Raw genomic sequence first — 22,607 nt, forward strand, 5'->3', positions numbered from 1 at the left:
CATTAAAGGTGTGATTTATTAAATTAAGAATCCAGATTCTATTTTGTTGTTGAACAACAGTAGTCTAAAAAAAAGGGTTGATTATTACTTCAAGGGCGAAAATATTAGCCTGCGAAAATATGATATACCCAATACATCCAAGTTTGAGCGCGTTAATAACTCGGTCATTATTAACCCAGCTCATTTTAACTCACTCAACTTAATTTGTCTAAAAATTGAACTGATATGCAGCTAAAATTGACTTTTGAAAAACCTTACCAAAATTATTTTAAAGTGACATCTTTTTGTTTGATATATGGGCCATAACAAAGAGAGAAAAACTAGAGAAAACAACACTAATTACCCATTGGACTGAAACTAATTACCCGCCCATGCCCCCACTCAAATTATTTTCGTTTCTGTCCAACCCAGCTCAAAGTATTTACCCGACCTACGCCCTCGCGCAAAACCCTTCCTCTATGATACCATCACAGTATATTTGTATATCATGATGAAATCATGGGGGACTAAGAGAAGGACTGATGCAGTCCTCCATGATATCGTCTTAGTATATTTATGTACCACGATGGTATCACGGAGGACTGAGGAGTGACTCACTGAAGGACTGAAGCAGTCCTCCATGATATCATCACAGTATATGTATATAAGATAATGGTGTCATTGAGATTTTTTCGAGAAAAGTGTATCTTTTGAATAAATGAACATGATACCATCTCAATATATTTATATACCATGTTGGTATCATAATTTTGGGGGCATTTCGAATAAATAGTTTTAACTTTTTCTGGGGGCACGAAAGTATAGGGGCAGAGGCGGATAAATATTTTGCCTCCAATGGGCATGTGTGATCTTTCCCCAAAAAATTACTAGTATTAGATACTTATGCAAATGATAAGAAAACAAATATATATATAAAACGTAGTACTTACTGTTGCGCAAATTGGGCTGTGAACATTGTTTCGCCCATTTTCCCAATCATTTTGGGTAAGTTAATGACTCATTTGTTTATCAAATGAACTTATTTTAACCTACTCAAATTCAGCTCAATCTATCTATCTGATACACCTAATTACTCTAAACTTTATCTTCTTCCATGCTTGAATTAATTTTTCGTTTGGTACTCGTGAATGAAGATATATAGTTCTACGGTAGCAAAAAAAGACCATATTAATAACAATAAACTAGGAAAGATAAATTATGAACAAGACTTACTCCATGTCACATTTTACCCCAGCTTTATCCCTCATTAATTTTAATTGTTTCTTTTTCAGAAACTCTTTTAATTTATCTTCTTATTATGAATTCAAGTGTATTATTGTGCAAGAAATGGCCACCGTTATACATTTTCATCTTCAATTTTTATTCCTTGAAGGAGAAAAGGTCGGGATGCTGTTGATGTTTGGTTTGAACATTACGAGTGGAGTAAAGCTTAAAGCCTATTAATTACTATTAGCAATAAATAAATAAATAAATAAATAATCCGCGAATGTAGCGACAATTTTTGTTATGAGTCCACTGAATCTCCAATGATATGACTAAAAAGCAATAAAATCAACGATCCTTTGGGAAGAATACTAAGTAAAAGTGACAGCCATTGCCAAATATTTTATTAGGATAATTAAACAAAGTAAAAACACATGAAATTGTACAACCAAAAGGAAAAAAAGAGTAATGGACGGACTAAAAGGTGCAGCCGACCACCAAATTCGCACAAATTAAAGTGGCATCCATGATTCTACTGGTCGACTAGAAAAGGCTAAAATAAAGAACTTTCTTTTAATTTTGATGTTGAAGGCCATGTCACACTTTGCCATGACACAATGATACTTTAGTTTAATGTTTGTATTTGTCGAAGTAACCTTGCAATTGTATCGCCGACGAAAGTTTCGGTCTATCACATGCAACTCATTTCACACACACAAAAAAAAAAAAAAAAAAAAAATATATATATATATATATATATATATATATATATATATATATATATATATATATATAGGTGTCAAATGGGCGGGTTGAGTTGAAATTGGCCAAATTAAAATAAGCTTAGTTGATAAATGGGTTGGGAACGCAATGGGCTAAAAATGGATTGGGTCATGACCCGTCCAACTTGAACCAGCATTTTTTTGAAGGGTATATTTTCTAAAAAAATATTTTTCGTAGTAAATATTTTCGAGGAAAACATTTTCGTAGAAAATATTATGCTTCATATCAAACACAACCTTATAAGATACATGATGCAAGAAAAGTGAATACATAAGAAATAAAAAAAAAAAAAAAAAAAAGTAAATCTCAAACAAAAAATTTGAATTAAAGAAAATCTAAAAAATGGGCTAGTATTAGGCTGGCCTAAATTGAAGATCACTTGAAAGTGTTTATGTTTGGTTGGGTTAAAATTAGCCCAATACGAAATTATCTTGAGCCAACTCATAAATATGGTGCTCAACTCCTGTTAATACCATGGCTAGTGATATCGAATTGGGAGTGGTAATGGAGCGTTTTGGGTTGAATTTGGGTGGGCGAAAGTGAACAAAAATAATAAATAGTTGACTGTTCAATCCTGCTAAAAGATGAGTTGAGTTGAAATGAGCTAGATTAAGATGAGCTAAATAATGAGTCATATATAGCCCCCAACACAACCAATTTTTACCCAGTTTCAATTTTTTTGATTGTTTTCTTGTAACTAATTTAATCACCAAACAGAAATAGATTAAAAAAAGTTCTTCTTTATTATAATTATATAACATATTAAAAAAAGTATTTTATTTAAATATTTTGTCAAGGTTTTTAGGATTCAGTTTGTATTATATGTACTTAGCTCAAATCAGTTCAACTTTTAGATGACTTGAATGTGAATGAGTTATTAAATAGGCGAATCGCACTAAAACTTGAACAGATTAGGCGAATGATACTTTCGTAAGCTAACTTTTCACTCTCTTACACTGGACAGTATTATTGAGCATTAGATTAGAGGTTTTTCTCCATCTTCATTAGAAATTTTATTTTCTGTTTTTTTGTTAATTATAAATAGGGCTGTTCACGGTTTTGGTTAAAACCAAAACCAAACCGAAAATTTAACCAAATAGAATAAAAAAACCGACATTTGGTTTGGTTTGGTTTGATTTGGTTTTAAATTTTAAAAACCGATAATATTTGGTTTGGTTATGGGTCTATTAAAAAATAACCGAACCAAACCGATAAATTATATAATAAATTTTATAATTATTTATATGCATAATATTAGTTTTTCATAAATAATTATAAATATTTTACACCTTTTAATCATTAATTTGATTTTTGTTCTACTTATTTCACATGATTGTTTAAGGCCCATGTTTTTAAGAATATATCCAAGCCTATGTCTTTAAGGCCTCATTTGTTTGCACTTATTGGAGGTCTGAATCTGAATGGTTCAGACCTTAAGCCATTAAGTGCATTTGTTTGCATTAAGATCTAAGCACTTATTGAGCCTTAATAGGTCTTAATCATTAAGATCTTAAACCAAGTCTTAATATCAGTAAGAGGTATTTTTGTATGAATTTTTTTTTTTTTTACCACCAACTCCACCTCCACTCACCACCCACCACGACTATGAATCATCTCCACCATTACTAGTAAACATAAATGTTTCATTTTTTATCAAATAATATTTATTTTATTGTATTTATTTTTTGATATTTAGTTATTTTTTATTTGAATTGTATATTTATTATGTTTAAATGAATACATTATGCACATTCAGATGTTAAAAAACAAACAGTCTTAATCATTCAGTGTTCATACCTAGAGACAACATCTTAATCATTCAGATGTGCATTCAGATTCAGACGTCTTAATCTTAATGAAAACAAATGAGGCCTAAGTCTTTTAACTCTTTTAAGTGCTAAGTGTAAACCTACTAACAGAAGCTTACGTTAGAGTCTAATGTGTTTAACTTAAATTTTTAGCCTTTCTTTGTCAATCATTTGATTTTAGGTTGTTTCTTCTTCTTTTCGAATTTATACCTTTCTTTTTTCTTGTCGGAATGGGTCCTAAATTTCTAATATTTTTCATATGAAAATGACAGAGGTTGTAGATTTGGAGGTTCCTATAGAAGATACTTGGTAACATCATCATTCTTTGCTCAATGGTAATGCCCTATACTTCTTCTAAGTGGTTAATCCTCCTAAAAAGCAGAAAAGAACAACTTTTTGTAGTCGAGACCCTAGCCTTGGGGATAATGATAGAAAAATATCTGAAGTTTGAGATCATTACACAAAGTTTTTTTGACAAAATGGGAGAATTGAGGGCAAAATGCAAAATCTTTGCCCCAAAGTTTGGGATCATTACACAAATTTTTTTTATTTCATATATTTTCATTTTAATTTTAGGTAGTCTTTATGTTTAATTAATATGTATGTTTGTAACAACAACTAAAAGCTCCTATGCTCTACTTTATTACCAGGTATGTGTATTACGATGGCAAAAATGGTGCAGCCACTACTAAGTTAGTTTTTAGCTCTATATGTAATAGTTTAGCAACTTTGGATAACTTGAGTACTACACTATCATTAATGTGCAAATGTTTCTATGATGTATGTTCGATCTTAAACTATAAATAAAAGTTATCGTTTGAACCAAAAAAAAAAAAAAAGGACATGTTTTTTTCAGCTTTTTAATGTTTTACTGATAAGTCTCATGGCTGCTAGTCATAAACGGAAAAATCGAACCAAACCGACAATAACCAAACCGGTGGTTATTATTTTATTTGGTTTGATTATGGTTTTAGACATTTAAAAATCGATTAAATTGGTTTGATTATGATTTTAATCAATAACTGACCCAAGCCGAACCATGAACACCCCTAATTATAAATTAAACAGCTAATGGAGGACAGCAAGGATGTACATGACTCTCCTAGCCCGTAGCTAGTAAGGAGATCTAAGGCATTTGTACGGCAAGTTTGAGACTCATTTTGAACAGTAGGGGAGTAATACATAGTGCAACTTTTTCTCAATTATTATTATGATCCTCAAAATTTCTTATATAGTCCTACACATACCAAAAACCTTCTTTATCAATCAAACTCAGAACTTTAACAACCCAAAATTGGAGAAGAACATCGCATTTTCTTTAGTTTTTAGAAATTGCAATAAAGTGATCATACATAGTCCAAGAACAGGTGATAATTAAGGTAGGACAATTCGCTATGGTATAGAGAAAACCCAAATTTTAGCTCGAGGGGTAACATAATCGACCATTTTTTGGAGTCCGCGACTTAAGTAGCACAAAAAATAAAAAGTTGAACCAAACTAGTGCAAAAAAAAAAAAAAAAAAAAAAATCCATTAATAGTATTCACGCACGAAATTCGTGCGTGAATGAGGACCAAAGTGCAAAATTTCATAAATCACCGTCTTCACCGTCTTCCCCACCGATCGCGACATCTCCCGCCCCCGCCCGCCATTAACCCCATTTTTCAATGGTCCCACCCCTTTAAAACTATAATTTCGTGTTATTTTTCAATCCAAAACTCAATATTCTTGGTATATTGAAGTGTAGGAACAAGTTTCTAAGGTTGGATTTCGGAATAGAGCGGCGTATAACACATTTCAAAAACTCAAAAAAAGCTTCAATCTAGGTATTTCACTACAAATTTTCTATTACATTGTTAAATATATTATTACCCTAAGCATGGTCATTGTATAAGCATGGTGGATTACTCGTTTTGCTTTTTTTTTTTTTTGCGTTTTTTAAGCGATCCGTGCCTTTGTTGGGACCGCCCATTTTTTCATTTTTTTTTTTTTTATTTGTTTATCTATTTTTAATTAGTTAATTATTTATTGATTGTTTATTTAGTATTTGTTAATTATTTGATTAGCGACTTAATTATTTATTAATTGTTAGACTAGCTATTTCAATTGTTAGGTAGCTAATTATTTATTTTGTTTTTGCTAAGCCAATTGTTTATTTGTTAATAATTTCTTAATTGTTTTGTTTCATTAGTTAATTAATTGTTTATTTGTTAAATATACGATAATAATTTATTAATTTTTTGATTAGTTACTTAATTGTTTATTTATTAAATATATGATAATAACTTGTTAATTATTTGATTTGTTAGTTATTTGTTTATTTATTAATTATTTATACTAATTGTATCCTAACTAATTGTTAATTATTTAACTCATCTTTATATTTTAGGAATGAAAACCCTTAGTTTAGGATTCATAACCCGTAGCTTAGGATTGAAAACCCTTAATATAATTTTCTATAAAAGATTACGTAACTAATATTACTTGTTAATGATTTATTTAAAATACGTAAAACAGATGGGTCACCACAATCTTTAATAAAATTTTCGATAAAAGATTACATAACTAATACTAATACTAATACTACTTGTTAATGATTTATTTAAAATGCGTAAAATAGATGGATCACCACCCTCTTGATCCGGGGCCCTTCGACCGAGAGTTACTGTATCTTCAGCCGAGCATAGGTCGCAACATATATGGACATCCGACACACGGCCCCGAGTCTCGGTCCGTACCCGGTTGGGGGACTCGGCATGGGAGATCTTAGTCGCTCGCCCCCGTCCTCGTGTCCTGGATATACTACGTCGGGGCGGTATCTACGGTGCGTCGAAGTTGGTCGGGTACGGCACGATAGGTCGCTAGTGACGACATTGATTGAGAGGTGGCGGCCGGAGATGCACACATTTCATCTCCGCACCGATGAGGCTACCATTACCCTTCGGGATGTGGAGGTCATTTATGGGCTACGGGTTGATGGACGCCCGTTGTATATTGAGGAGCCTCTGTCTTTGCCGCACTGCCGAGATGAGTTGATTAGGCTCACCGGTTTCGTTGCTACGGATGGTCATATTTCCGGCAAGTCGGCTTTTGTTGTCGGCCCTTTATGCTCACTTGCGCCTCACGGACATGCGGCATCCGATTGGAGAGGACACGCGCGCCGATGTTGATCGACGTGCGCGTCTATACCTACTCATCATATTCGGGGCCATCCTATTCCCGAACACTTCGGGTTCGCATATGAGCTTGAGGTATCTTCGGTATATCGACGATCTCGCCGAGATAGGATGTTATAGTTGGGGGGCGGCTATTGTCTTTGGGCTACATGTATCGAGGATTCTGATGTTCTATGGGCACGAGGGTAGAGGTCCCTGCATTTTGCTCGCTCCTTCAGGTTATATATTTAAGTGCGTGTAATTATACACAAAATATATTTTTTTAAAACGACGACTGATAATTTTTTTTTTAATTGACTATATCAGATATGGGTGTGGACTAGGTTGAGACCTTTTCAGCCCATACCGAGTGACCCTCCCGTGACTATCTTCTTGTCGGATGCCATACGCGCGGAGATGGTCGCGAGGCGTACGCCGACGTGTGGAGACGCACCACAGCCTTCTCCCGTTTAGGGATCAGCTAGACCGCATGACGGCGCAGACGGTATGTTCATATTTTGGATTCACACGCTAGACCACATAACTACTATTTTAGTCTTATGTTGTTAACTAGTTCAATTCTTTTTACAGGCTTTTATATGGACGCCGTATGATCATATTTTGGATGAGGCCGGGCGTTTTGTAGGGCGAGTCGGCACGTGTGGATATCGCGGTGTCCATTGATACATATGGATATCGTTGAGTATCACGCGCCCGATCGCGTGTTACGGCGGTTGGGTATGTACGAAATATGCCCGCGGCCACGGTTTGGGAGCATGACCCGCTATACGAGGGACGAGCGTGCGGGCGTCGATGATGCATGGCGACTCCATATGCGGCGACGGGTCCATAGTTGGGATGTGAGGATGGCGAGCCTAGCGGTGGTCGGACATGACACTCCCATCCATGTGTGCATGGAGGTGGTACATGCGGATCACTCGCGTCATTGTTAGCAACCCCTCAGGCGTCGTCCGGATGGCTTGGGATATGTAGCTCGCGGGGAGCGTACGAGGCGCCCCCGGTAAGTTTTATTAGTCTTAAACTTAAACCATCATCTTATGTACTACTTTACAAATTTATTAAATTGTTAATATTTGCAAACATATGCAGGTACGGACCGTTCAGACGATGCGCTATGAGAGCACTGCCCGTACGGAGTCCCCCGAGACGGCGGAGTATGCAGCACGGATGATTGAGCTTGCCGAGACTGGTATGAGACTGGCACATGACTTTGAGCATCTCCATGAGCGTGTTCCCGGTGCCCCACCTGGGGCAGCAGGTGGCCGTGGTCGCCGAGGAGCTGGTGGCCGTCGCAGAGGTGGTAGGGCTGGCAGAGGTGATGAGGCTCCATCGACTACAGATATCCCATCGACTTCTCATTCCCGGCCGTCGACTTCACAGACACCTCTATATACGCCGGACCTTTTTTCAGGTTATGTGCCCTGGCCTTCACTTTCACATCCACCAGTTCGTGATCCATAGGGTGAGCGGCCGGTTCGTGATCTACAGGGTGGCCTACATTTGCAGTTTGACGACACCATGTTCGAGGACTTCGTGTTTGATATGGCACCATCCGCATAACACCGCGAGGGCCGCTCGGGGAGCCCTCTCACCAGGCATCTCAGGAGGCCGTCGACACACAGGTTTGACTTTTACAACAAAGTAAAGTAATTTATTAATTATTTGTTTATTTCAGGTTCATTTTACAATAAATCAAATCTAAATTATTTATATATTATTTCGGGTTCATTGTTCTACGCTTTGTGGGTCCACGGGCGACCCATCCGGAGACTACCTCATATTCACCACCCCACCCATCTCGGGGAGCCTACGGACCCATCTCGGGGAGCTACTCGGGCGCTGACCGTTGACACAACCATTATTTGACCGTTTTGTATTGCGCACCAATTTAATGCGCACTATAAGTATTGATTTGACAACACACCACGCATGACAATTTCGGAATCTATGACACATAAAGGCTTGATTTGACAATACGTTCTTGTATTTTTTGACCGTTTCGTATTGCGAATGCGCACTATAAGTATTGATTTGACAACATACCACGCATGACAATTTCAGGAATCTATGACACATAAAGGCTTGATTTGACAATACGTTGCTGTATTTTTTGACCGTTTTGTATTGCGCACCAATTTAATGCGCACTATAAGTATTGATTTGACAACACACCACATGACAATTTCGGAATCTATGACACATAAAGGCTTGATTTGACAATACGTTGCTCTGTATTTTTTGACCGTTTTGTATTGCGCACCAATTTAATGCGCACTATAAGTATTGATTTGACAACACACCACGCATGACAATTTCAGGAATCTATGACACATAAAGGCTTGATTTGACAATACGTTGCTGCATTATTTGCGCGTTTTGTATTGCGCACCATTTTAATGCGCACTATAAGCATTGAGTTGACAACCCATGACAATTTCGGGGAATTTATTTAACTTGAAGGCTTGACGAGTGAAAAACTCATCAATTGCATAGGCCTAAGTCTTACAAGTCATAAAAAAAAAAAATCAAACTTCATTAAAAAATGTCTCAAAATGCTTCGCGTGTTAAGGTTTCACTATTTTGGGATGGAGATATCGTCGAGGACAATTACTCCATTCGTTATAGTGTCAAACCAAAAGCCCATGTTAAATTTCCAACAACTTTAAGTTATGAAACACTAGTCGGTTACTTGCACGAAAGAATGAAAACTACACCACCGAGTTTGGAATCTCAATAATTGGCGGATATCCACAAACAATATCAAACGGTGTAGTGCGTTATGGCATGCACAATATCAACGATGATGAATCTTTGAGTGATTATTTGGGATCGTTGGGAAGAATATCGTGATTTAGTATTCATTAATGTTCTTGAGATGTATGTTGAAAAGATACCTCGGGAACAAGTCCCTCAAGTCCAGCCTATTCATGGTAACACTTATGGGGACTTTAGTTCTTATGGAGACATTTTGAGTGGTCAAGTGCCGCTTGGAAAATCTAAGCCAAAGAATTTAATCAAGCTCACAATGAAAATTGGTAAATATGGTTTTGTTATATTATTATTATATGTAGTAGCATGTGTTTGTTGTATGAATTGGTAAATAACCGCTTTTCAAATCTTTATAGGAACTATTCTCAAAACTCACCGGTGGTACCAAATATGGATGTTGGTCAATCCTCTCGGTTCGGTGGAGTTGATCATTCTCCACACCATGACGATGCTTATGAACAACAAGAAGTTCATCACCTTGATATTAAATTATCTATATATATGTATGATGTTGGTATTTAAAATATGTTACTTTTCATGTAGGAGGATGAATTCACTTAATAATGAAGATTTTCCTAATTATTATGAGTCATCATCAAGTGATGACGATGAAATAGCTAATAATGCGAGAGGTAACCGATGATGAAGACGATGATGATGTTCAAGTTGGTATGACCAAAATATTCCTCAAAGCCAAAACCAACAACAACCAATGCACCACCACGTACCACCACCGATGGCTAAAACCCAACTTCGAAAGCCCAATTCGGTGGCATTCTAACAATATCCCTTATCTTGATAGCACCTCTGCGGGTCGTGATGATGCATTTGTCTTCACAAGAGAAGATTATGATAGTCGCTTAAAAACCTGGATTGAACCTAAGGATCTCAACAAAGATCGATGCTACCTTGCAAAGGGAATGTTGTTCGCATCCAAAAAAGCTTTGCAACGGGCTGTCAAAATTTATTGTTTTAAGGACATGAGAGAGTTTAAGGTTGATCAGTCAACCTCAAAGATATGGAGGCTAATTTGTAGACGACGGTATCAAGGCTGTGAGTGGTTGCTTCGGGGAATTGTTAAGCCTGATGGTATGTGGGCTATCACAAAATTTCGCGAAAGACACACTTGTGATATGGAAGAAAATTGAGCAGATCATTATAATTTAGATACAAACATGATTGCTCAAGTGTTACTTAAAGACATTGCCGAAACGCCAAGGTAACTTATCCTACCTAGTACATTATATGTCTTATATCAATTGAAAGATTATTACTAAAAGTTGTTTGTTTAAATTTGTGCAGGTTCCCCATTAAAGATTGTATTCGAAACGTTCAAGCCGTATATAGTAAAACTATAAGCAACAAAAAGGGATTTCTCGGGCGTAGACGCGCTTTTGAGATGGTCTTTGGAAATTGGCATACTTCTTTTCGATCGTTTGCCAAGGTATATGGCGGCTCTACAACATTTTAATCCCGGTACTTTGTTGTAGAGTGGCGACTTATAGAGGGTAAAATCTTCAACTTCGTATTTTGGACATTCAAACCATGCATTGATGGTTTTGCTCACTTGCCGACCAAAGGATATCCATAGATGGTACGCATGTATATGGTGCCTACGACATCAAGCTCCTAATTGCAATAGGAATGGATGCCAATGGGTCAATATTTCCTCTTGCTTTCGCAATTGCCGCTAACGAGAGCAACGACACATGGGGGATCTTTTTGACCCATTTGAAAACTCATGTTATTAAGGATCGTACCGGCATATGCGTCTTTGTCGATCGTCATAAAGGCATATTGCACAATATGGATAATTTACCGGGGTGGCGACCTCCTTTGTTTACCATCGATATTGTTTAAGGCACTTGAAGGCGAATTTGCAATCAACGTTTCACAATGGCACTCTAAACAAATTGATGTGGGGGGGCTGCGATGGAGCATCAACAACGAAAATGGGTGCAAAAATGGATACGATCGGAGTCGGTGAGTGAACCCGCATACGTTTGGTTGATGAAGCTCGATGTTGAAAAATGGACGCTTCATGCCGATGGAGGAAAAAGATGGGGCATGCTCACAACAAACAAATCGAGTCTTTCAATGGCTTGCCGAAATCGCTCGAGGACTACCCGTCACCGCAATGGTGAGAATGACTTTCAAGCAAGTGGTGGAGCGATTTGTTGTTAGGACAAGGCGGGCCGGAGCGATATTAGCCGACGGCGGGACATGGATGCCAAAGCCCTTCAAAACTATGGAGCATTATAGACAAAAATGTGAGCGTCACCAAATGACCGAGTATGACCCAATTCAACATGTGTATGAAGTTAGGACGGGTTATTATAACGGTAAGGGTGGAAACGTGCATACCGTTTATGAGGCAACAAGAATATGCACTTGTGGTAAGTGGCAAACGTACCACATGCCGTGTTCTCATGCTGTCAAGTGCTTCGAGAGAATGAGAAAAACGGTAACAAATTATGTGGCGGGGGAATACAAGGTCCAAAGTTACCTTAGAGCATATTCCGGCCAATTCCACCCACTTGGTAATGAAGCTTATTGGCCAAACGAGCCGTTTTCGATGGTTGCTAACAAGGATTACATTAGAAAATTGGGCATTAACTCACGGAGTCGTAGACCCAATCAAATGGATGTTAGTGAAAGAACTTACTCTCGCAAGTGCTCTATATGTAAGCAATATGGCCATGACAAGCGTTCGTGTGGGCAACAAGGCCGTGGTAGTACAAGCACGTCTCGAAGTAATAGAGCCTCTAGAACTTGAAGATTGTATTGTTATTGTAATTGTAATTTATTATTGTATTGCTTTGAATTAGTATTGTAATTAAATGGAATGAATTATTTTTTAATTAGTATAAACCTCTCGTATTGGATGAATTATTATTAAAACACTTAAATCAAAACCCTATAAATATTACAAGTTTCAAAACTTGCTTCGGGCACTTTAGAACCCCTAAAACGACGATCCAAACGTTTAGGTGGACTTGATGTAATGAGCCGACATTATTGTACGGAAAAAAAATATATTAAGTTTTATATAAAATATTGATATTTTAGAATTTTGAAATATGACTAATCTTTGCCCAAAGTATGGAAAAAAACGTGTTTGGAAAGGTAACGCAAAAAAAAAAAAAAAAAAAACGATTTCGTGCGTGAAAGGGCCAAAGTGAAATTTTGCACTTTGGTCCTTTCACGCACGAAATTCGTGCGTGAATACTACTAATGGAATTTTTTTTTTTTTTTGCACTAGTTTGGTTCAACTTTTTATTTTTTGTGCTACTTAAGTCGCAGATTCCCATTTTTTGGTAAGACTCCATAACCTTTATACTAGTATTATTATACTAGTAGTTTAAATGAACTAACCAACGTCTTTATAAGTATATTAACATAAAGAGTACACGGTCATAAACATTTTACTTATTTTATGAAATGGTCTTTTTCTAATTCTCGAATCTTAAGTATCCACAAGATTGATTCTTATAAAAATTATAAGTATTTTTGGTCTTTTTTTTATTTTTTTTTATTTGAGAAAATAGTCTTTTGATTTTCCATCCAGTGTTCGGAACTCACATTAGGGCCCGATTAAATCCCAATTCGCGCCGGAAGTCTTTGAGAAGATAGTTTAAGCACATAATTAGTTCATAAAAATTTCATGTCAAAGGTATTTCGCAAAATTTAAAATTTCAAAAACTATAGCAAAAAGTCGAATCAAAGTATCCTTAGGCAGGGGCGGATCCACCCTTTAGGGTGGGGGTGGCATGGCACCCCCTCCATTAATAATTTTTTTATATACTTATGTTGTAATTTGCTTAAATTAGGTTAATTATTTGATCCTGCCACCCCCAATCGTAAATTAGACATGCCACGGCTGGTAGATACAAGTTTGAATCTAACTTGAACATTTTCCGACTCCTGTTTTTCTTTCGGCTTTTTACTTCCTTTGTACCAGTAATTCCCTTTTCGGCCCTCCCAATTTTCTATTTATCTTTTTATTATTTATATTGTCTTTCCTCTTTTCTATTATTTTATCTGTGATCTTTAGCGAGAACACACACAAAATTCCTTAAATTAAGCATTTCTCTTAATCTCAAATTTGTGAGTATTTAAATCGAAAAACTTGGGTCTCAATGGGAATTTTGGATTGAGATCAAAATTCAATTTTAATTTCTTTTTTTTATTACTCCCTCCGTCCATGTTTACTTGTCTATATTTGACTTGGGACACTCCTAATAAGCAATAGATAAAATGAGAAATGAATTGGAGTACTTCTAATTTCAATTTAAATCACTTTACTACTTAAATTGTGATGGAAATTTCATAAGCGCTGCTTAGAAAAAACATGAAATTTATGATTTATTTTCGAGAACTTATAGTTTATCTAATTCTACATTTACTTATGGGGTGTATTTACCTATTGAAGAGTTTTTCTATTATTTTTTTTATTTTGATTGGTGTAATTCCCTTATTGAAGATGTCATTTTACTTGTACAAATTCATTTTTTAATATACATAAGAGATGCAAGTCCCTTGGTGAAAATGTTGATTTTACTTCTGTTGTTAATGGGTGTTAATGAGTGTGATTCCTTGTTTAAGATGCTAATTATGTTCGTTTATTGATTTTTGAGATGTAATTTTCATATTTGCAAATAAAAAAAGCCTATTAAGTTGACCCGAATAAACTAAAAAGAGATGGACCGGACTCAAATACACGTTCCTAACAAGATGTACATTGAAGAAAATTGTGGCACCCGCCACCTTCAAATCCTAGATCCGCCTCAGTCCTTAGGGGTCGTTTGCTAGAGGGGTTAAGTGCGTAATGTCAGTATAAAATATGAAATTAGATCTATCTTGTGTTTGAATTGCTTGAAGGTGCCAAGTAAAATCAAGATAAATTTTAATTTTGTAAAATCAAGATAAATTTTAATTTTACTACAATCATGAGATTATTTATCCCATATAAAACTGGGGTAGATAATCCTAAGATTAAAAATTTAGGATAACCTAATATCGAAACCATTTTATATCGGAAAAAAAGTTTCACACTAATCAAATTATAATGAAAAACTAAACACACGTTCCTACATAAAATCATGATTTTTCGTCTTCTACGAATACTTCTTTCCCGAGACGACGTTGCGATGTCATTCCTGCTAATGTTAGCATGGATTTTCAAGATTCACTACCTACCTTGGAGATTCTAAAAAATAAAGAAGTATGAAAAAATAGCAACCTAAACAACGTATGCAAATCAGTAATAGAGAGTGTAACCTGATAAAATAAATAACCACAATCTATCAAACAAATAAATGAGTTCTCCTTGTGCTGTGGGTAAAATATAATGTGGGTAAAATATAACTATCCATACCAATATATATATATTCTAAGATGTGGATTTATTTGTACTGAAACTTTGGGTGGGGGTATTAAATAGGGAAAGGAAATTAAATATGAAAGTTATAACTGAAATTTTATGTATATATTGAAAGAGAATTAAGGAAGACATGGCTAGAAACCTGGATATTGCACTTCAGTGATTTAATACATATTAACACACATTGATTAGAGGGAAAGAAGAAAGAATCAACCGTTGCTCTTCTTTAGTAAAGAGAGGGGAAATTTTTTGATATAAAACCTGGGTATTGCATTTCAATAGTTTAATACACACCAACACAAATTAATTAGAGAGTAAGGGAAAACGATGAATATAGACCGTGGGCTGATTCAGCCTAGTGCAAAGATTATTTGGGCGTGAGTGCTCCATTTATTAATTCATAGGTTAATTAGTAGACCAAAAGATGCAATAAAAATGAGAAAAATGTCAAAAAAAAAAAAAAGGAGAAAAAAGATAAATGTAAATGATGGCCATAGAGAGTTGGTACATCACCTTGTCTATGCCTAGCTTTATATAATATATAGATTTAAAACTATCGCTATACTTTAAACTTTGTAGCAGGTTACCTGTCTAGCTACTGATCACACTCATTATGAACGATTACCTATAGTTATCTTGTACATAATCCGATACTGTAAAAATTACAACGATTGGTCTATTGAAGTAATTAAACTCTTAATTTAATAGATACCTTTGTTAAAGAAAAAGGTGAAATTTAAGCTAAAAAATTGTACTATACGATCTGATGCCTTAAAATATGCTATTAACAAATTTAGAACAAACTAATTTCGAGTAGGTACGGAATAGAACATGCATAAAATTAGACGTAATTAAGATGATGGTATGTTTAACCAACTTACTTCATATTGGCTAGGAGTTACTAAATTCAGATTCTTGATGGCTTTGACAAAATACTATACCTTCTTAAGCGCGCAAAAAGAAAAAAAAGAGTGTTCTATGAAGCGTAGAAGCAAGGTTGAACAAGTTTTGCAAGTTTATATTTTTATATTGCGCGAAGAGGAGGAATCGACCAATTTGCTTTGTAACCCAACTCTTGTGGTCATGAGCCCAATTATTTTTCTTGCTTTCTACCAGTCATTATAAAAATGATATTTGGAAAAATTAAAGCCAAATACCATTCGACGATCTATATTACAAAATATGTACACAATGTATAGATAGTGTATATCGTATACTATATATATATATATATATATATATTTCAAACGTACCTATACATATAATATACAAACTATATACAATAATATACGTACCTACACATACATATACACAACATACACAGCCGAAGTGGATAGATAGTGTATACTTTGCCATGTTGGTAAACTGGTTGGCCGAAGGATAAATTTACGTAAGTTTTTAATAATTTTTATAACGTAAAAAGTGGAGTCTTTCCTAATCAGTGAAACTTATTTTATTTTGAGATGCTCACTAATTTCTTCAAACACTATTAACTATCTGCTTATAGAGTCAATAACTCATGTGACATGTAATAGGTATGTTTCGTAGCTGTAATTCATTAAAAAAATTAAGAACGCCAAACACATTTTGTATCAGTAAAATATTCGGGGTTCACTTACAAAAACTTTTTGAACCACGTTTGACACCTCACCCGCACTGGGGAATTCTTATTGAATCACTCAAGTAGACCTACCATACATAAGACATTATATTTTAATAATTACCAATCATCACGATTTTAAAATGACTTGTACTTTTTCTCTAAAAGTTAAATACGCTGTAACTATATAGAAAATGATGGAATGGGTGGGGAAGGACCATTAATTCATTATCTCCACATTATAAGACATAATAAAGTATATAAATTTGAGTTCTCCACGCAATTTAATTGGATGATTTGAGAATTCAATTTACGATCTCAGTTTCAATTTTTTAATCGTACTTTATTAAAGCTGAGACCCTTTTTAATCATAATAATGTCTCTTAACTTTTTGCATGTGAAATCAAAATCAGACAAGCAATGTAGTAATGGGTTCATCAAGTAAACCAAGAACGTTCGAATTACCAGCAGCCTCTAAGGTAAAATCAGAAATTTATTAATGGGTTCATCAAGTAAAGTTAAAGTGCTGTTATATTCCCTTGACAATGATATTGCATACAAATTACAATTAGGGAGGTAAATGGGCGATTTGAGTGGCTTTGCAAAAAGTCTGCCTTATGCGGCAGACTTTGCCTTAAGGCATAAATAAAAGACTGCCAGATATGGCAGACTTTGCCTTATAAGGCAAACTTTTAGTTATGCCATAAGGAAAAGTCTCCCGCATAAGGCAGACTTTTTGCAAAGTCTTGCCTTGCAATTTTTTTTTTTTTGACTGAGTGGGGGTTCGTACCTAGGATCTCGGGGTATTTTTGGTCACCTTTTTAAGCGAAAGACAAAAATTAAAGACCAGCAATTTGAGGGGCAAAAATTAAAGACCACCCCAAAAAAAGGGCAATCCGTGCAAAAAAATGAAAATCAATAAATGAGTCATTGTCCCAATTCTGTCCAAAACTTAGTTGGGCTAAGAAGGTTATGCCAAGATATATATAGGCTAAAGAATAAGGCATAATTGACATGTTGAATTCTTACCAAGTCTTAATTTATCTGTATATTTTTTATAATTCGGTTAGTTACCAAATAAAACTAATAGAATCAGTTTTTTCTTCTTCAAATAGCTATATATAACATATTAAACAGAACAAAATTATTACAAATGTTTTGATAAGGTCAGTGTTTTATAAGGCGTTTTCGAGGCAAGTCCCGGGGCTAGCCCTGGGGCGGGGCGCACCAAAATCGCCTCGAGGCAATGATGGGGGGGCGAAAGTCTCAAAATTAAAGACGTACGCCCAACAATTCGGGGCGTACGCCTGGGCGTGTAAGACGAGTTTTTGTGTTGGGGCATAAGCCCATAATTTTTTTTAAACTAAAACGAAATTTGTTAAATAAGTCCTAAAAATAATGCCCAAATTCTTAAAAGTCAACTTGTAATTACTCAAATGTTTTAAAAAGGAACAAAATCATAAATATAAAAGTCAAGACCTTTTTTGTTATTAGATGCCCTAATTTATGGTTTTCCCCATTTCTTTATCTTTTCTTCCACTATCTCAAAAAAAGTAACGAACAATCACTTGTGCTTGTAAGTAGCGTATAATAGATTGTTTTGATTAGTTTTTTGTGGGGATGGAGCACTTCTATATATATTTTTCACTTATTATAATTTTCTTCAAATTTTTATGCAATTTTACCTATTTAAAAATATTTATTGTACTTATATTATCTTATGAAATACTAAAATTTAAATATCCTTGGGCTTACGCCCAATGCCTTGAGACTTACGCTATACGTAAAACGTCTCGCTTTACGCCCCCGCTATTTAAAACACTGGATAAGGTGTCTCATGGATCAACATGGACTATATGCTTTATCTTAATCAACCCAACTTCTAGAATGAACTAAAGTTACAATTTGACTTGTCAAAAAGGCCGAATTAATAAATTAACGAGTCATTAACATGTGCAAACTTGCACAAATTGAAGAAGTAATATTTTCATGTACTAAGTTTACCACCCTTCATATAACACATTGCACAAATACATGTACCAATCAGAGGAGAAGGATCATTGATCTGGAACATTCTTGAGTTCAATCATTGTAACTAACAAGCATAATTCATGGATACGTAAGAATAGTATTCACAGAACCTCCGAAACCTTAAAGTACTTTAGACCGTTGTTGTAAACGTAACCATGATTCTTGTTTTCTAGGCAAAGAAAATGAATCTCATTCAAGAAAGAAAACAAGAGACGGCTGATATTTTGCTAGAAATAAAAGAAAAGATATTTTCTTGTTCATCTATGCACGATTTATTTAATTTGTTAGTTGTGGTTTGCGTTTGTGAAAAACTCCCTTCCGTTCATAATAAGTGTCTTTTTAGCCTTTGTTACAACCCTTAAGAAAATTCTTACTCCTAGAAAAAATAGATATTTTAACTAAGTTACCCTTTATAGAGATTTGGAGTAATTTAAAAGACTTCTTAGGGATATGTAAATTAGGGGCAACTTTTGGAAAAATAAATTTATTCTTTTTTGATTATGTTAAAAAATACGTTGGACCAAAATAAAAAGGCCAAAAGGCACTATTATGGACGGAGGAGTAATACACATGTCCTATTTATTGATTGTCGTTAGAGTTTCTAGAGGAGATAATTAATGTATTAGGCTATTGTACCAGTTGATTTAAGTTTTGCGATTGGAAGTTCAAACCTTCTCAGAGAGTTAAGTCGTTTTAAGCCCATGTTCATGTACACAAAAGCATGTTATGCTATACATACCAGCATTTACAAATTTAACGAAAACAAAGAAATTGGATCCATTTCATTTTTATCTTACCCATTTACTTCTTTATATACTATGCACATAAATGATGTTGTTGAGTTCTACATCCGCTCATTAGGGATAGGAGATCTCTTTATATGATTTTTAAGGTAATTCTCACCCACCTTTTTGTATTGAATTAGGCTAAGGTTCATTTTTCATGAGACACCCCGCTATGACAAGATAAGCCTAATGAAGAGCAAAGCAAAGCGAAGCATATCTTGAATTCATCAGCCATTGCAGCAAATTGATCTTCTCAATAGCTGCATCACAGCCAAAATTTGATGGGCCCAACTCAATTATTGATGCAAATTGAAGCTTTGATTGGTCCCTTCATTTGTGGACTGATTTTTATTGATTTGTTGCTCATTTTTAAGAAAATGAAAGAAGAATCAAACAGTCCAAAAAATAAAGCAAGAGTTGTACAAGGATTGGAGGATGACATAATAAAGGAGCGTCTTGGGACCATGAATTATGAGGATATTGCCATAGCACCCCTCCCTTTAAACACAGAGTGCTTTTTTGCAGTTTAATTAAATATATTTTTCCAAATACAATACTTAGAAGAAAAAGAAAAAGGATACTTTAATTTGTTGCACCTAACTACTTTCCCACCCCTTGCTTGTATAAATATGTGAACCAAGCCCTCCTCTCATTTCACAGCAAAGTAGAAAACTTGATTGTCTTTTGCAACCTAGCATTTTGGGTTAGAGACAGAGTGCTAGAGATTTGCAATTCTTTGGCTAGAACAACAAAAGAGAGATGGCGGGAATTTCTGGTCATTGGGCTTTTGCTTTTGGTGTCCTTGGTAGATAAACATGTTTTCTCCTTCTATTGCTTCTTAAATATTCCTATGGCATTCCTTAAATATCAAAAATCTATTTTCTTGTTTTGCTTATTATTTTTAATAAAATGATCACGGACATATTATTTTTCTTTGAGCTGTTTAATGCACCTTATCATTTGTTCATAACGTTAATCTTAGCCAGAAAAATATTATTTAACTCACTGTATCATTTTTTTTCTTTTGCAATTTGCAGGTAACATTATCTCGTTCGTTGTGTTCCTTTCTCCAATGTGAGTGTCCATTTACTTATTTTTTTCTGAAAATTTCTGTTATATTTGGCTTATAATCTTACTAACACCATATAATCACACTTGTAGACCCACGTTTTATAAAATTTACAAGAAGAAATCAACTGAAGGGTATCAAAATTCCATACGTGGTTGCTCTCTTTAGCTCCATGCTTTGGATATACTATGCATTTTTGAAGACCAACACGACCCTTCTCATCACTATCAACTCATTTGGTGTCTTCATTGAAACTATTTACGTTGGTTTCTATCTTTTCTATGCACCAAAGAAGGCCAGGGTAAGGATTTAAGAAATCATCTATTTAAATTTCTCATCTAGATTTCTAAGTATTCTCCTATTCGCCCAAAAGAATGAAAATAAAACTTTGATCTTCACAAATTAATTGATACAGGTCCAAACGGTGAAGATGCTCCTATTATCAGTGGTGGGTGGATTTGGTGCAATTATCCTGGTTACTCAATTTCTATTCAAAGGGGCGGTTCGTGGACAAGTGGTTGGATGGGTTTGCCTTGTGTTCTCCTTATGTGTGTTTGTAGCACCCTTAGGCATTGTGGTGAGCTTTTACGTGCAAATATTCACATAGTACTTCAGAACATATAAATCCTCTTCGTTTTCTTTTCTAATGTGTAATGCTTTTTTTTTTTTTTCTCAATTATGCAGAGACAAGTTATCAGAACAAAGAGTGTGGAATACATGCCACTTCTCCTATCAGTTTTTCTCACATTGAGTGCCGTCGCGTGGTTCTTCTATGGTCTCCTACTAAAAGACATTAACATTGCTGTAAGTTCTTTACTTGCATGTTTAATTAAAAATTCATGCATGAATCTTAATGTACTCACGTACTTTCCTTGTGTATGTTTTATAGGCTCCAAATGTACTGGGATTTATCTTCGGTATACTTCAAATGGTGCTCTACGCAATCTACAGCAAAAAAGAGAAGGACATCTTAAAAGAGCAGAAACTTCCAGAGATACAAAAGCCTGCAATAATTGTGGCGGATGAGAACATGAATGCTAAGCTTACAGAACTCACACAGGAACAAATTATTGACATAGTGAAGCTTGCAGGTTTACTGGTTCGTACAGATAAAGTACAGGTTGCCACTTGTCCACATGATACTAATTGTGGTGTTAAAGCAGCTAATGCAGAAAATATGCCGAAGCTACAAACTGTGGAAGCCAGCTAAGATATAGTAGTATAACTTCCCTTCTGGAATTGGTATTGATCTTAAAGCAACACTGCTCAGGATTAATTACCATTAATTCCTTTGTTTAGCTTTTCCTAATATTGAGATGTGTTTGTACACAAGTTATCTCTTGTATATGATGCTCATATATATATTTCGTGCAAGCTTTCTCTTAGCATATGGTCCTATATAAAAGAATAAAATTGTTACCTTCATGATTGCGTTAAAAGTGTGTGTTCGTTGTATTGGTTTTATGCGAGTCAGCAGTAAATTTTATTTTTAACCAAAATATATTTCATTCATCACATTTGTGCGCAAGTGTTCAATATCTATTTTGAGTTTATTTTTTTTACATTGCCACCATCAAGTTATTATTGAAAAACCAACTACGGCAAAGGATAAAATTTACCTCTAAATTACACGAAATTGCCTACTTTTGCCTTCTGTTAATAGTTGGAACCAAAACTATTCCATTTTTATGAAACTGGACTACGTTCACACTTTTCCACTAACAAAAAATAATTAGCACCACAATTCATCTGATTTTAATCAAAGAAGGAATCAACAGCAATTTCATATAGTTCAGGGGTATATTTGAACACTTTCCCAAGAAAAAAGATAGAAAAAACACACATTAACTATTGGAGCATTTTTCTTCTTCATCAATAATTCTACTAGACTAAGAAATCACTATTTCTTTTGGCAATTTTTTTCCTTTTTTGAGAGGATTCTTAAATAATTTCTTTATAAAGATTTTTTCAGAAATAAGTTACAACAACAACAACAACATTA

The 22,607-nt window shown here is 34.9% G+C and overlaps 1 pseudogene; it reads left to right on the top strand.

The window, feature by feature from the left end:
* Nucleotides 1-20,183: 20,183 nt before the first annotated feature.
* LOC132056218 (bidirectional sugar transporter N3-like) lies at nt 20,184-22,030 on the top strand (annotated as a pseudogene).
* The last annotated feature ends 577 nt before the right edge of the window (nt 22,031-22,607 follow it).

The sequence above is a fragment of the Lycium ferocissimum genome, chromosome 5 (genome assembly GCF_029784015.1).
Source record: "Lycium ferocissimum isolate CSIRO_LF1 chromosome 5, AGI_CSIRO_Lferr_CH_V1, whole genome shotgun sequence".
Lineage (NCBI taxonomy): Eukaryota > Viridiplantae > Streptophyta > Magnoliopsida > Solanales > Solanaceae > Lycium > Lycium ferocissimum.